Raw genomic sequence first — 13529 nt, 5'->3', positions numbered from 1 at the left:
GATTACATTTTCAGTTTTAAATCATATCTTTTTGAAAAAAAGTTTCAGTGGCTGAGAGATTTCAAAAACAGTCATTCTGGAGTTTATTCTTATGTAGCATATAATAGGTGTCTCTTTTCAGTTTTTGGTGTATTGGAGTAATTAAAGGGAAATACCTGAAACTGTTGCAGTGTAATCCAGTAACCTTGATTCTTAGAGATGACTGTATACCTATATAATTTTTATGGTGAGACTGTGTGATTACGAAAGCCTTATGACTGATACTTCCTTTATCCAGTGTATAGATAGATGAGTAAAAAATTAAAGACAAAACATACATAAGGAAGATGGAATGTTTTGTGTGTTCTTTTTACTTTTCTTTTTATTTTTGTTCTTATCTTTAATCTTGTTTATATTTTTTTGGATTAATAAAAATGTTCAAAACCAATTGTGATATATGCACAGCTATATGATGACACTGTGAACCATTGATTTTACAGTTTGGATCGTTATATGGTACATGAGTATTTAATACATCTCAATAAAATTACATTAAAATCAATTGACCAGTGTTCACTTCAGCAGCATATGCACTAAAATTGGAATGATACAGAGAAGATTATCAAGGATGACATCCAAATTCATGAAGCATTCCATATTAAAAAAAAGATCAATTGAACAAATACATTTTCCTTTACTCTCTATCTTGTTCCATTTTTTCTCTCTGAAATCATTATGTCATTACAGTGCCTTTAAGGTTTGAAGTATTACAATAAATCAGGTACTGTAATTCTAGAAAATCTATTCTTTTTTTTTGCAAAATTGTTTCAGCTGTTCTAATCCCATATATTGTCTTACAATTTTGGAATAGATCTTTTCAATTTCTGTAAAACTTTCTTCAATTTTTATTAGAATTCTGTGAATCTTTTGATTATGAGGAAAATTAGTGTCAAAAATATTGAATCTTCTGATCCATGAGTATAATATATCTATATTTATTTATTTATTCTTTAATTTGTCCCAGCAATTTTTGTAAATTTCTTGTTTTGTGTATTTTCTCAAACAAATCCTACATTTTTCATATTTTGTTGCTATTTTAAGAGGCAGCTTTAATTTCAGTTTTTGAATATTTGTGATAATGATATAGAAATTAAATAGGTTTTAAATATATTGATCTTATTTTCTGCAACGCTGATAAGCACACTTATTGGTTATATTGTCTTTTTTGTGGATTACCTGATTTTTCTACATAGATGATTGCATCACCCTTAAACTACTTTTACTTTTTTTTTTTCTTCAGTGTGGGTTTTCATTTATTTTTTCTTGTCTTTCATTTTTTTCATCTTACTGTACTGGCTAGGACTTCTAATAACATATTGAATAGTAATGGTAGAAACATACTTCAATGCATTATTACTATTATTAGGGAGAAAATGTTAATTGTTTCATGATTAATTATGCTGTCAGCTGTTAGATGTTTGTAGGTATTCCTTATTAGGTCAAAATCTTCTATTTTTAGTTTTCTGATGCATTTTATTGAAATTAGAATTAGTCTTATGCTTTCCTAATTTGCAGAATCTACTAGCAGAGATATCTGGGCCAGGACTCTCATTTATTGACAAATGTATTAGCTATGTACTCGATTTATGGTGCAGATATAGGTTTATTCAAGCTTTCCATTTATTCTGCTGTGAACTTGTGCTGTTTGTGTATTTCAAGGCGGTTCATTGGGTGGGCCATGGTGGCTCAGCAGGCAGAGTTCTCATCTGCTGTGCCGGAGACCTGGGTTTGATTCCCAGTGCCTGCCCATGCAAAAAAAAAAAAAAAAAAAAAAAAAAGATTGTCCATTTTATCTAAATTGTTCATAAAAAAAACACTTCATAAAGTTATTTGAAGTATTACTGGGTACAAGGTGGTTAGAATGCTTGCCTTTCATGAGGGAGACCTGGATTCGATTCCCAGACCATGCACTCCTCCCCTAAAAGAAAAGTTGTTTGAAACATTACCTTTTTACCCTTCTAAGGTCTGTTGCACCGGTCCTGGTGACCAGTCTCCTCCTTAATATAATTTATCTCTTTTCTCTTTTATTACTGCTTGGTATTAACTGGATATTTAAAAATTATTAATCTGTCAAAAAACATTTTTTTTCGGATTTTCCTTTTAATGGTACTGGCTCTTAAAATTGAAATAAAATTTCTTTTATTTAATTTTTCCTGCACATTTTAGGTCTTTTTGCTTTTCTATTTCTAGTTTCTTAAGCTGGAGACTTGATTCTTTTGTAAACCTTTCTAATTTTCTAAAATAGATGTTTAATGCTATAAAGCATTGTTGACAATGTTCCACAATTTTGATATGTCAGGTTTTGAGTTTAACTGAGCTTGAAATATTTTTTCCTTACCCTTGTAATTTTTTTCTTTGAAATTTTTTCCCCAAATGTTTTGGGATTTTTCCATCCTATCGCTAGCTTTTAATTGAAATTTAATTATTTTGCGGTCTAAAAATAGACCGCATGTGTTGTCAGCCCCTTACAATTTGTTGATATTTGATTTTGTTTTATTGTCCATAATACAGAATATCTTAGTAAATTTTTCATGTGAATTTGAAAAAGTAGTTTTATACTTCCCTGTGGTTAGAGAGATAGTCCATGAATGTCAATTAGGTGAATCTGGTTATTATGTTGTCCACATCCTGACTTCCTTTGCTAGTTTTCCAATTGTCGTCTCAATACATGAGCAGTAAGTGTGGAAATCTTCTACTAGAATTTTGGATTCATCTGTTTCTTCTTTTGGTTTTTGTTCCATGTATTTTGAGGCTCTATTATTTCATGCATAAGCCAACTAGCATTCTTATGTTCTCTAAATGAATTGGCCCCCTTATTATTATAAATGAACTTTTTTAAATCTGATAATATTATTTTCCCTGTCTACTGTTTTCCAAAATCCATATAGATGCTTCAGCTTTCATTTGATTAGTATTAACATTAAATATATTTTTCATTCCTTGACACTTATGCTATCAGTGCCTTTATTATAATAAAAGTTGGTTTCTTGGCTACAGCATGTAGCTGGTGCTTGCTTTTTTAAAAAATAAATTTGAGAATCTCTGCTTTTATATAGCATGGTTTCAACCATTTGCAAATGATATGAATATTATTATGCTTAGGCTTAAATCTGCCATCTTGCCTTTTTTCTACTTGTCTCATCAGTGTATGCATCTTATTTGAGAAGTACTTCCCTTATTCCAAGGCAAATAGGGTTTTAGGTATTAATAGAGTTCTGCCTCATACAAATACATAAACAATAATAATAATAAATAGGTTATGCATATACATAGAATACATTAGATTGTTAATTATAAAATCTATGGATGGGAAAAAAAACTTTTTAAACATAATATCAAAGGTAAAACTCATAAAGAAAAATTTAACCATAAAAATGCCGGAAGTCAAATAATTATAGTACAGTATAAAACAAATCCCAAATTAAAAATTTTAATGAATGACAAAAGTTTACAATCTTTAATTTCTGATATTTTACAAACCAAAACAGAAAAACCTTATAGGAAATTGATATTCATATTAACATACATAAATATGCCATCCATTGTAATAGAAAGAATTAAGATTACCCCAGTGAATCAAGCCTTTGTGTAATCTCCATCCCTTGAGTGAAGGGGAAGCCTGTGACTTGCTTCTCACCAATAGAATATGCAAAGGCGATCATGTCTGAGAAGATCAAATGTGAATGCCCTGTTAAATTCAAAGAAGGAAGCTCTGTGTCATGAGAGGGCCTGTGAAGGGTCAGGTAGTCCAACTCTCAGCCAGCTAGAAAATGAAGATCACAGCCCTACAACTCACAATCTGACACAAATCATGCAAGCTTAAAAGAGACCCTGAGTTTCAGAAAGGAATGCAGCCAATTAACCATGCTCAGATTGTTAAGCCACAGCAAGTGGTAATCAATGTTTGAAAACTAATGCATCTATTGCAGTATAAACATCATCAAAATGTTCAAATAATCATGAAAATATAATCTACATGGCAAATAGATGCCTCTGTTCATTTAAAGTTATAAAAAATCAGAACACGTATAATGCATTCATGCATGTATTTATATAACTTTATTTATGTCGTCTTATTTCTAAAACTATTTTCCAAATTTATATTTTTGTGTTTAATCTATTTTATATGTACATCTGCTTAGCTTTCTGCACAAACCTTGTATGTCTTTATAGCCATGATGTCACCCCATTTGATATGAATGTGTGGGACATAAAATATTTTCATACCTTGATGAGGAAATCTACATTTGACAAAAATTTACAAAATTACTGACATGAGCTGAAACTCATAAATATTTGTTATTAATCACACTATCGAGGAGCAAATACAGAAAATATTAGGAAAATGAATAAGAATTTTAAACATACATGATATAACTTCAGATTTACATAAATATAAGTGTATATAGTTTCACATAATATATATATAATATAGTCATATATTATGTACTCATGTTATTCTTTTAAAACACACATGTGTATACTCAGAAAAATATATGAATTTATTTGATATATAATTAACAGATTATTCATGACAATGGGTGTCTGAATAAAGTACTTGTCAGCAAATATTCTTTTCAATTATTTTATTTTATTTTTCAAAACACATTTATTGCTTTTTGTGGTCATTTATGCACCAATTTTACATCATCTGCTAATTTATAAGGTTCTTGATATGATAAGAAGAGTGAAGTCATTTTTGTAAGTTGTTCAGTCAATTTGTGCAGAAAGAATAAGTGAATAGGTTTTATGGTAAGCAGTAGGGTAAGCAATAAGAATACTTTCCCATACTGAATAACTAGTCTAGATTTCCTTTCCTCTCTGAGGTATAATACAGTAACATAAAACACTGAGAATTGATTTAGCAACCTTTATTTTTTTGCCATGCAAAACACCTTCACCTTCTAATGCACTAATTAAACCAAACGAATCAATGAGAGGCATCAGGAGTAAGGGGCATTATTAAGAAAGAAGAAGGAAGCTGATAGATCTAAGCATGGATTCATCTGAGTCATTCCACAGATTGTTAGCTCTGTCCCAAGTAAACTAATATAGTTTTACATGTTTTTCTTAGTTTTTAGAAATCCTTTTGCAACATATTAATTCTAAGTATAAAAAATTGAGTTGTCTTTATATAAGATAGCCACCCTAACCTCCAATATGGCCATTCTTTACTTATCTCTACTTTATCAATAGGATACAAACAATACTAATATTTCTGGTGGTTGTTATTGATATGATTTAAATAGAAATCCAGTAGTATAGTATTAGGAGTAATAGAAAAATCATATTTAGAATACTACTGATAATAACATCTACTGAGTGCTTAAAAGCACACCTCTTTGTGTCTCGCATGTACTAACATCTTTAACTTTGCCCAAGGTTGAAAACAACTTTGTCACAGTTGTGACTGCCATAATAACTCTAAAATGCCTTTTTTGTCTTCCTGAAAGACTCCTTATTTAACTTCTGTGCTGGTTTGAAAGGAAGTATGCCCCCTAAGAAAAGCCATGTTTTGATATAAATCCCATTTCATAAAGGTGGAATAATCCCTATTCAATACTGTGTATTTGAAACTATAATGAGATCATCTCCCTGGTTGATGTGATTTAGTCAAGAATGGTTGTTAAACTGAATTAGGGGATGACATGTCTCCACCCATTTGGGTGGGTCTTGATTGGTTTATTCGAGTCCTATAAAAGAGGAAATATTTTGGAGAGAGATTCAGATAGAGCAGAGAATGCTGCAGCACCACAAAGCAGAGAGTCCACCAGCCAGCGACCTTTGGAGATGAAGATGGAAAATGCCTCCTGGGGAGCTTCATGAAACCGGAAGCCAGGAGAGAAAGCTAGCAGATGACGCCATATTCGCCATGTGCCCTTCCAGCTGAGAGAGAAGCCCTGACTGTGTTTTCCATGTGCCTTCTCACTTGAGAGAGAAACCCTAAACTTCATCAGCCTTCTTGAACCAAGGTATCTTTCTCTAGATGCCCTTGATTGGATATTTCTATAGACTTGTTTTAACTGGGACATTTTCTTGGCCTTAGAACTGCAAACTAGCAACTTATTAAATTCCCCTTTTAAAAAGCCATTCTGTTTCTGGTATATTGCATTCCGGCAGCTAGCAAACTAAAACAACTTCCAATAAATCTGAAACAATGAAAATTAAAGCATTTTGTTCCCCTTGTGAGGGCAACAATGTCAAGGCCCACCCACGACGTAAAATAAATGAAAGGGGGTTTCACTGCTTAATGATCTTCCACATCACATTCAAGCGCAAAGAAACCTCACTGAAAATTTTGCCATCTTTTATGGATTCTGATTTTGTCCTGGGGACCTGCTGTAACCTAGAACATATGATTCTTTTAAAAAATTGTGACTAAAAGGCAAACTACATTTCACTGAAATTGAAGATGTGCAATTGCTAAAACTTAAAACAATAGATATTCATATTCAGAAAAGATGCACAGGTAGATATTTGTACATTTTAAAAGCTTATAGAATCTTACAGGAAGATTTACACCTTTATATTCCATTTCTCACATCTGGGAAGAAACTAAATTGAAATAATATTTTTTCCAAGGCATATCAAAAGAAACGGAAGAAATTAAGACTTTTCCTAATCATTTTTTTCTAAGAAAGATGAAGTGAACATTACCATTGAATACAATGTTGACATTTTCCATTGCAGACATTTTGGGGAAATGATCAAATTTTAAATATCACAAATATCTAGTTTACATAATTTAAAAATCCATTTAAATTATTTTAGCGGATTATTAAAATAGGTCTTAAACTGAAAATAATATACAAGCTACTTCGGAATTATCTTATTGTCTTTATAAATGTTGCTAATTTCCAAGACATACTAATTGCATATGTCATAATTAATGGTTTACTTTTACCAGGTAATAAAATATAAATAGCATACCTGACCTCATTGAGCTTACTATTTAGGGACAGAAGTTGGTTTCAATAAATATATATATATATGACATATAAGAAATTTATAACTGAAAATGCTGATAATTCTAAAAAAAAATACTCATCGTCTTTTGAAAGTGTATTTCAAAAGTTTATGATTTAGACATGAGACTTAAAGAAAAAACTTTAATAAGAAATTGTCATTTAAGCCGAGTCCAGAGGATGGGTATGAACAGGCCAAAGTGTGAGCTTGGTTTGGGGAGCATTCCAGATCACAAACACCATTTGAAAAGACTCAAGTCAAAGAGTTCAGCATTTAAAGTGGCATGTGAGTCTAATGTAACTGAATTGTCATGTTAGATGTGAGAATAGCCTCAGCTGATGCTGGAGAGGGGCATATATTTTGTTATAAATACACTTGGGGTCAATGAAAGTTTCATGTGTTCAAATTTGTACCTAAAAACAAATAAAATAAAAATAATCATTTTCATCTCTTCTGTGAATAGCCATTTGAAAAGAGGAAAAAGAGGAGTCAGAAAGGCCCATCAGTGAAGGTATAGTATTATAGATGATAGCCTGGAAATAGGAAGAACTGCATGAAATTCCCACATTTTGGGAGAATGATTTGAGAAGGATTGGCAATTAATACATAGGGCAAATGAGGCAGAGAGAATCTAGGAAATTGGACTAAATTTGCATGTATCAGTGACATCAAAGTAATTTTTTAAATGTTTTTGCCTATTGTCTATCTGATCCACGTAACTGTCAAACACACGGAAAACTCAACATTTTAATTAAGTAGATTAGAATGTGTATGGCTCATGTTCCACTAGAAATGGCTCCATTTTGCTATGGTATAAAATCATATGTTTAGCTAGGTGGAATCCATTAGCTATGCTGCAGATCTGATCACTAACAAACTGTTTATGATGAATGTGGTTTTTCAGCTGTCTAACTGCTTTAGAGCTAGACTCCTTCCTCAGGTCCCTAGGGCTAAAGATGGGAAAGAGCTGAACACAACAGTATGAGGGAGAAAAATAATAGAGACTGAAGCTTCCTGCTTTACAAGGCTTCTCATAATTTTTACTTCTTTGAAAAGGAAGAATCCAGGATATAGAAACACACATGCATTTCAGTAATTTTGAAACCTGTGTTGGGCTGAAAGAGGGATTTGACTGGTTATTCCATGTAGAATGAGAATTTTTGGAAGCAACTGGAGAAATAAATTTGAGATATAATTGATATTGAGCAGCCTTGTCGGTGTATTCAATGCATTGGATGTGATCTTAGGAACAATAATGCTTAAAGGAAAGGTACTAAGGTATTAGGGTATTATATGAGAAAAATATATTTAAAAGTCATATCTGCAGAGTAGAAAATAGGGAAGATTTTTAAAAAGAAAAAAAAAACAATGATAACATTAAATATTAAAAAAATATGCATTGCAGTAACCCAGGCAAACCAGATGATTCCTTTATATGAATAATACCTGTGGCAGTTAAGATCCAGATTATTTCAAGAAATTAAGAAGAAAACATTTTAATAGAAGTGATAGCATTTACATTTGATGGAATAATTGCACAAAAACAGTGAAAATATGTGTCACCATGTAAGTGCTTTACTTTTATACAACACAATATTTCTTTCCTGCAGACACAAGTCTTATTCTTAATATACAGATTTATAAATTGGAATTGAAAGGTGAATTTTTTGCCAAAGTTCAGAAAGTTTTAAGTGGCAAATTCATTTTTCAACATTTTTGGTCTGATTTTAGAGGGAAGCTATGGTATTAAAAGCAGAGAAGGAGTCAAGAGTAGAGCCTACATTTTGATTTAGGCAATTGTCTGGACATAACGATGATAAAAATTCGAGTCTAAAACTGTGCAATTTAAAACCAAAATCTGAGCCCAAATGCCCCATGATCACATAGCCTATGAAATTTTACATAAAAATAACCTGCAGGCGGGCCACGGTGGCCCAGCAGGCAGAGTTCTCGCCTGCCATGCTGAAACCGGGTTGGATTCCTGTTGCCTGCCTGTGCGGAAATAAAAAAAAAACTTGCAAGACTTGCCTTAATGATGATCTCAGTGTCAGTGAAGTTTCATTCTCTAATAAAATATTCTAGTTGCTTTTTACTTCTCACAGTTTTTGTGAGAAATTTTAGGTATCATAGGACTCATTTTTACAGTTCAAATTCAAAGTTCTAATATATAAACAGTCTCATAGACCCCTTTTTTTAGGGGTCACCTTTTTCTTAAAAGGCAAGATAGTAAATATTCTTGATATGTGGGCCATAAGACTGTGTTGCTACCACTCAAGTCTTTTACAGCTCAAAGCAGCCATTAGCAAGAGTTAAGTGAAGGAGCATGACTGTATTCAGTAAAACTTTATTTACAAAAACAAGCTTCCAACCTGCCGTCATAGTTTATTGACCCCTATGACACATCTCGATTAATATATATGCAATTCAGCCTGAACAACACAACTGTATATTGTAGAAATAATCTCATTTAAAATATATGGACTTGAGAGCCAGCCACGGTGGCATAGCGTCAGAGTTCTCATATGCCATGCCATAGACCTGGGTTCAATTCCTGGTGCCCGCCCATGTAAAAATAAATAAAATATATGAAATTGAGCCATATTCTTAAAACTAAGGCATATGACACAAAATTTCTAAAATATATCGTTTAACCCTAAACATTATCTAAGATGAGTATGTTTCTTAAGAAACAAAAAAATAAATGGCTAATATTGTTATTAAGAAAAATTATCCCAAACTTGGAAACACTGCAAAAGAGAAAATGACATGTAGTTCTGCTTTGCTTAATTTTCCATCTAAACGTTATTTAAACATCCTTTTAACCATCTGTATCAACATAATTTAGTTTTTCTTTGCTGTTTACTATTGGTTGAAGAATGTGGTTATACAATTTGCATATTAATTGTGCAATTTGTCTTATATAGATAGAAATATTTTTTTCCATAGAAAAATAACCTTGAAGGTTTGGTTATATTTCCTAGTAGGACAATAACCTGTTTTGTCCACAACTTAGAGTGACTTACCTGGTAAAATATCTAATGCCTTCCCCATTTAATTCTCCTTTGACCTACCTTTACTGACTCTCTCATTAAAGAATTAATAAGTAATCTAAGAGTGTTCATTTTGTCTTTTTATGAAGTCTTATACCAACATTTTAAAATTTTAAAAATTATACTCAGACAATATTTCACCTTTGAAACTTTTTAAATATATATATATAAATAAATTTCATGAAATATTTGGATTTTTGCAAAGCCTTTAACCACCAGTAATTAACCTTTCTGGTTAAAGTCCTTGGTAAGAAAATAAGAACTCTAACCTTAGAAAATGCATTTACCAGCAATTATACTAAACATTCATTCATATCCTTCTCCCTGAAACTCTATTAAAAAATTCCTGAATTTATGAATACAAGACTTTGGCTTTAGTCTGTATAGAAAACAGTAGTGCAATAGGTTTAATTTCCTAAAGTGTATCATTTTTCCATCTTATCCCAGGGTTCTCAGTATCTTTGAATACAAATCGACCTAATAAATGTATCACTTTTATTATTTCTTTACTATCCTTGGACAAAATTTTAATTCTTTTAAATTCATTCCTATAACATAGAAATCTCTGGAACAATATTTCATCTTACAGTACATGTAAGTTAACAGTAAGGAAAGTCTTAAGGTATGAAGGTCTATTCCTGGAATTTTAGGCAATAGCTAGCAGAATATAAATCGAGATAGATACACTTTGTAGATATATATCCTTTGGTCAATCTATGTATCAAGCCAAATTTTTTGAGGCGATGGATGGAAAGTAACATTTTTTAAACTGGCTTCAGGCATTTATCATGAAATCAGCTGATCTGTCCTGGTTTATGATATTTGAATATAAGATATTAAATTTACATATTTATTTTACATAGTTGTACTTTAAAATAATTTGACAGATATATTTTGCCTTTTAATCTCTAAGTCATAAATTCTTTCTTTGCAATTGCAAAAATTATCTCCAATTAACTAAGATATAAAGCATATTGAAATTTTGTTTCTCTCTTCACTCTCATTATTTTCAGAATCCATACCCAGTATAATGTACACACATAAATTCTAATGAAATAAAAGATTGAAAAGAATAATATTAGAAGATGGTTTTGATATGGCAAGAGGAAGAAATTACATGGAAATGATATGGTGAGAGTAGGAGGGGCAATTATTTTTATATCTGAATTTTTAATTGAAGGTGATACTTTCCCCAAAATAGATTTAATTGAGAATATCAACTGTAGAACAGACATGTTCTGAAATAAAAAAACATTCTCATAAACATTCAGATATTAGAAAAGCCAATGAAATTTTAAGGTTTTCTCTTATCTGAATTCTCAGTTTTAGCATTTTTCAGCAGAAGGCACTGTCCCAATAAATTATTTAGTTTAATTTCTGCTTATGCCATTTTAAATTATTTTAAATGTGTTCATGGGGTATTGATCATTTTGGTTAAGAATACAGCACAATCTATATTTAATGTAGTCCATAATTATTGGTTGGCAAATTGATAAGTTTATATCAACAATAAACTTCCTGTCTTTCAGCCCTTTTCTGGAACTGAATTTTCTCATTGTCATTAAGGAGAAGGCTGACATTTTACTTTGGTTTCAATAAGAAATTCCCTGCGTTCATTTCTGACTAAAAACTAAAAGCATGAACATATGTGACTCTGTTTTATTTCCCTAAGTCTTTTTGAAGCTGAGTTCTGTACCAGAATCCACTGTAGCCGAGCCTTCACTCTTTTCTGCTATATATTCCTATAGTAATCATCAGCTGCTTTAATCCCTTATTTTCCTTTCTGATGTTACAAGAGATATCTGGAAAGAAGTTGAAGATGTTGTGTATCTAAAGAGCTTTAGTGCCTCCAGTCATGCTTCCGTGACCTTGTAATCTATGTCTGTCGACATCTTTCTGTGTATGTCTGTTACCCTGAGATGCTGCTTCTACCTGGACTTTCTGTTACTAAGTGTGCTGAGTACGTCTCTGAACTTCACCAGGCAATTCTGTAACAGTTTCATTCAGCTATTAAACACTGCCCTGTACTAATATCAAGGGAAAATCTTCTTTTAGACCCAAATAATAGCTATTTAATTTAATAATGAGTTCTGGAAAACAACACCTACCTTTGGTCTCTAACATAAAGGACAGCTTCGATGGTATTAATTTTTGGCTAGATATGTGAGAAAGTAAGGTGACTTTTTTCTAGCACATATATATCAGTACTATCTGCAATGCTGTCTAAAACACATTGCAATGAGATACCATTATTCACCCATTTCATGGGCAAAAATAATTAATGCTGATATAATAATAGTGATTCCAAATACATGGAAGAATGGTCACGCATTCATTTCTGGTAAGAAATCAATAAAATCTTTGGAAAAATTAATCCATTCATCACTGTTAAAATGTTAAGTGTTCTAAGCTTTTATTTGGCAATCTACTTAGAAGCTTATTTCCCACCAAAGCAAAATCATGACATATGAAGAAATATGGGCAAGCATGATTATTGAAGGAATATTTATTTTGGCAGAACAAAGAAAAAAGCCAGAAATTGTTAACAAAATCATGTTGACACGAGGAAATGACTAATAATATTGTGGTATATTTCTATTTTTATACATTAAACTGCTATTAAAAAGAAGTTAGATAAGCATGTGTTATCTCAGAAAGGCATTTATGATATATACATTTTAAAAAGTTGCAAAGTAATTCATATAGTTCCTATAATTTTTTCTCTTCATCTCTATCTCCCTTTCCTTTTCTCTATGCACACACATACATATTGAATATTGACTTGTATACATATAGGGGAAATTATAAATCAATACACAACACACTTTTATATATATTTTTAGAGAATTGCTTTAGAGGGAGTATGGGGAAAATTTTACTTTAATTTGTATATAATACATATTGTTGACTTGTTAAAATGGGCTTTATTAATTTTGAAATTATAAAAGTCAACACAATCTCAAGAAAGCTAAAGGAAAGAAAATAGCATCTCATCTAAAAATTAATAATATAAAACATTACAGACTTGCAGTATTTGAAAATAAGATAAAAAGGTGTAAGCAATTTGTAATGTGTTCCTTCTCACTTTTCCATGGACACGATAAAAAAACACTATGCAAAGCTTTGTGAGTATATGATGTTAGAAATATTAATTGAGAATCTGCCAGTGTTTACGTAAGGGAAATTTCAATCATCCAAAAGGTACACAGAATGGCCATTGCAGGACCATTTGGCCTTAATGAACAAGGGATGGACAGAAAACCAACAGAAGCTTTCTTATCTGGCAAGATACATTCTATTTCCCTATGCCCCAACAATTATCTCTATTTCAAAAATTATTCCAGGGCTAAATTTCTCAGAAATGCCTTGTAGATTGGGAGCAGACTTGGACTGGAGATAGCACACAACCTCTTATAATATGAAGCCATAATACTCCGATGGAGATTCAAGAACCACTATGGCATAAATGGATTA

The 13529-nt window shown here is 31.5% G+C and overlaps 1 pseudogene; it reads left to right on the top strand.

Moving 5' to 3' along the window:
- The first annotated feature begins 548 nt into the window (after window positions 1-548).
- Window positions 549-642, top strand: LOC143651090 (U6 spliceosomal RNA; annotated as a pseudogene).
- The last annotated feature ends 12887 nt before the right edge of the window (window positions 643-13529 follow it).

Source organism: Tamandua tetradactyla, chromosome 11, assembly GCF_023851605.1.
Source record: "Tamandua tetradactyla isolate mTamTet1 chromosome 11, mTamTet1.pri, whole genome shotgun sequence".
Lineage (NCBI taxonomy): Eukaryota > Metazoa > Chordata > Mammalia > Pilosa > Myrmecophagidae > Tamandua > Tamandua tetradactyla.
The sequence above is the reverse complement of the archived record's forward strand: the minus strand, read 5'-3'. Positions and strand labels throughout refer to the sequence as shown.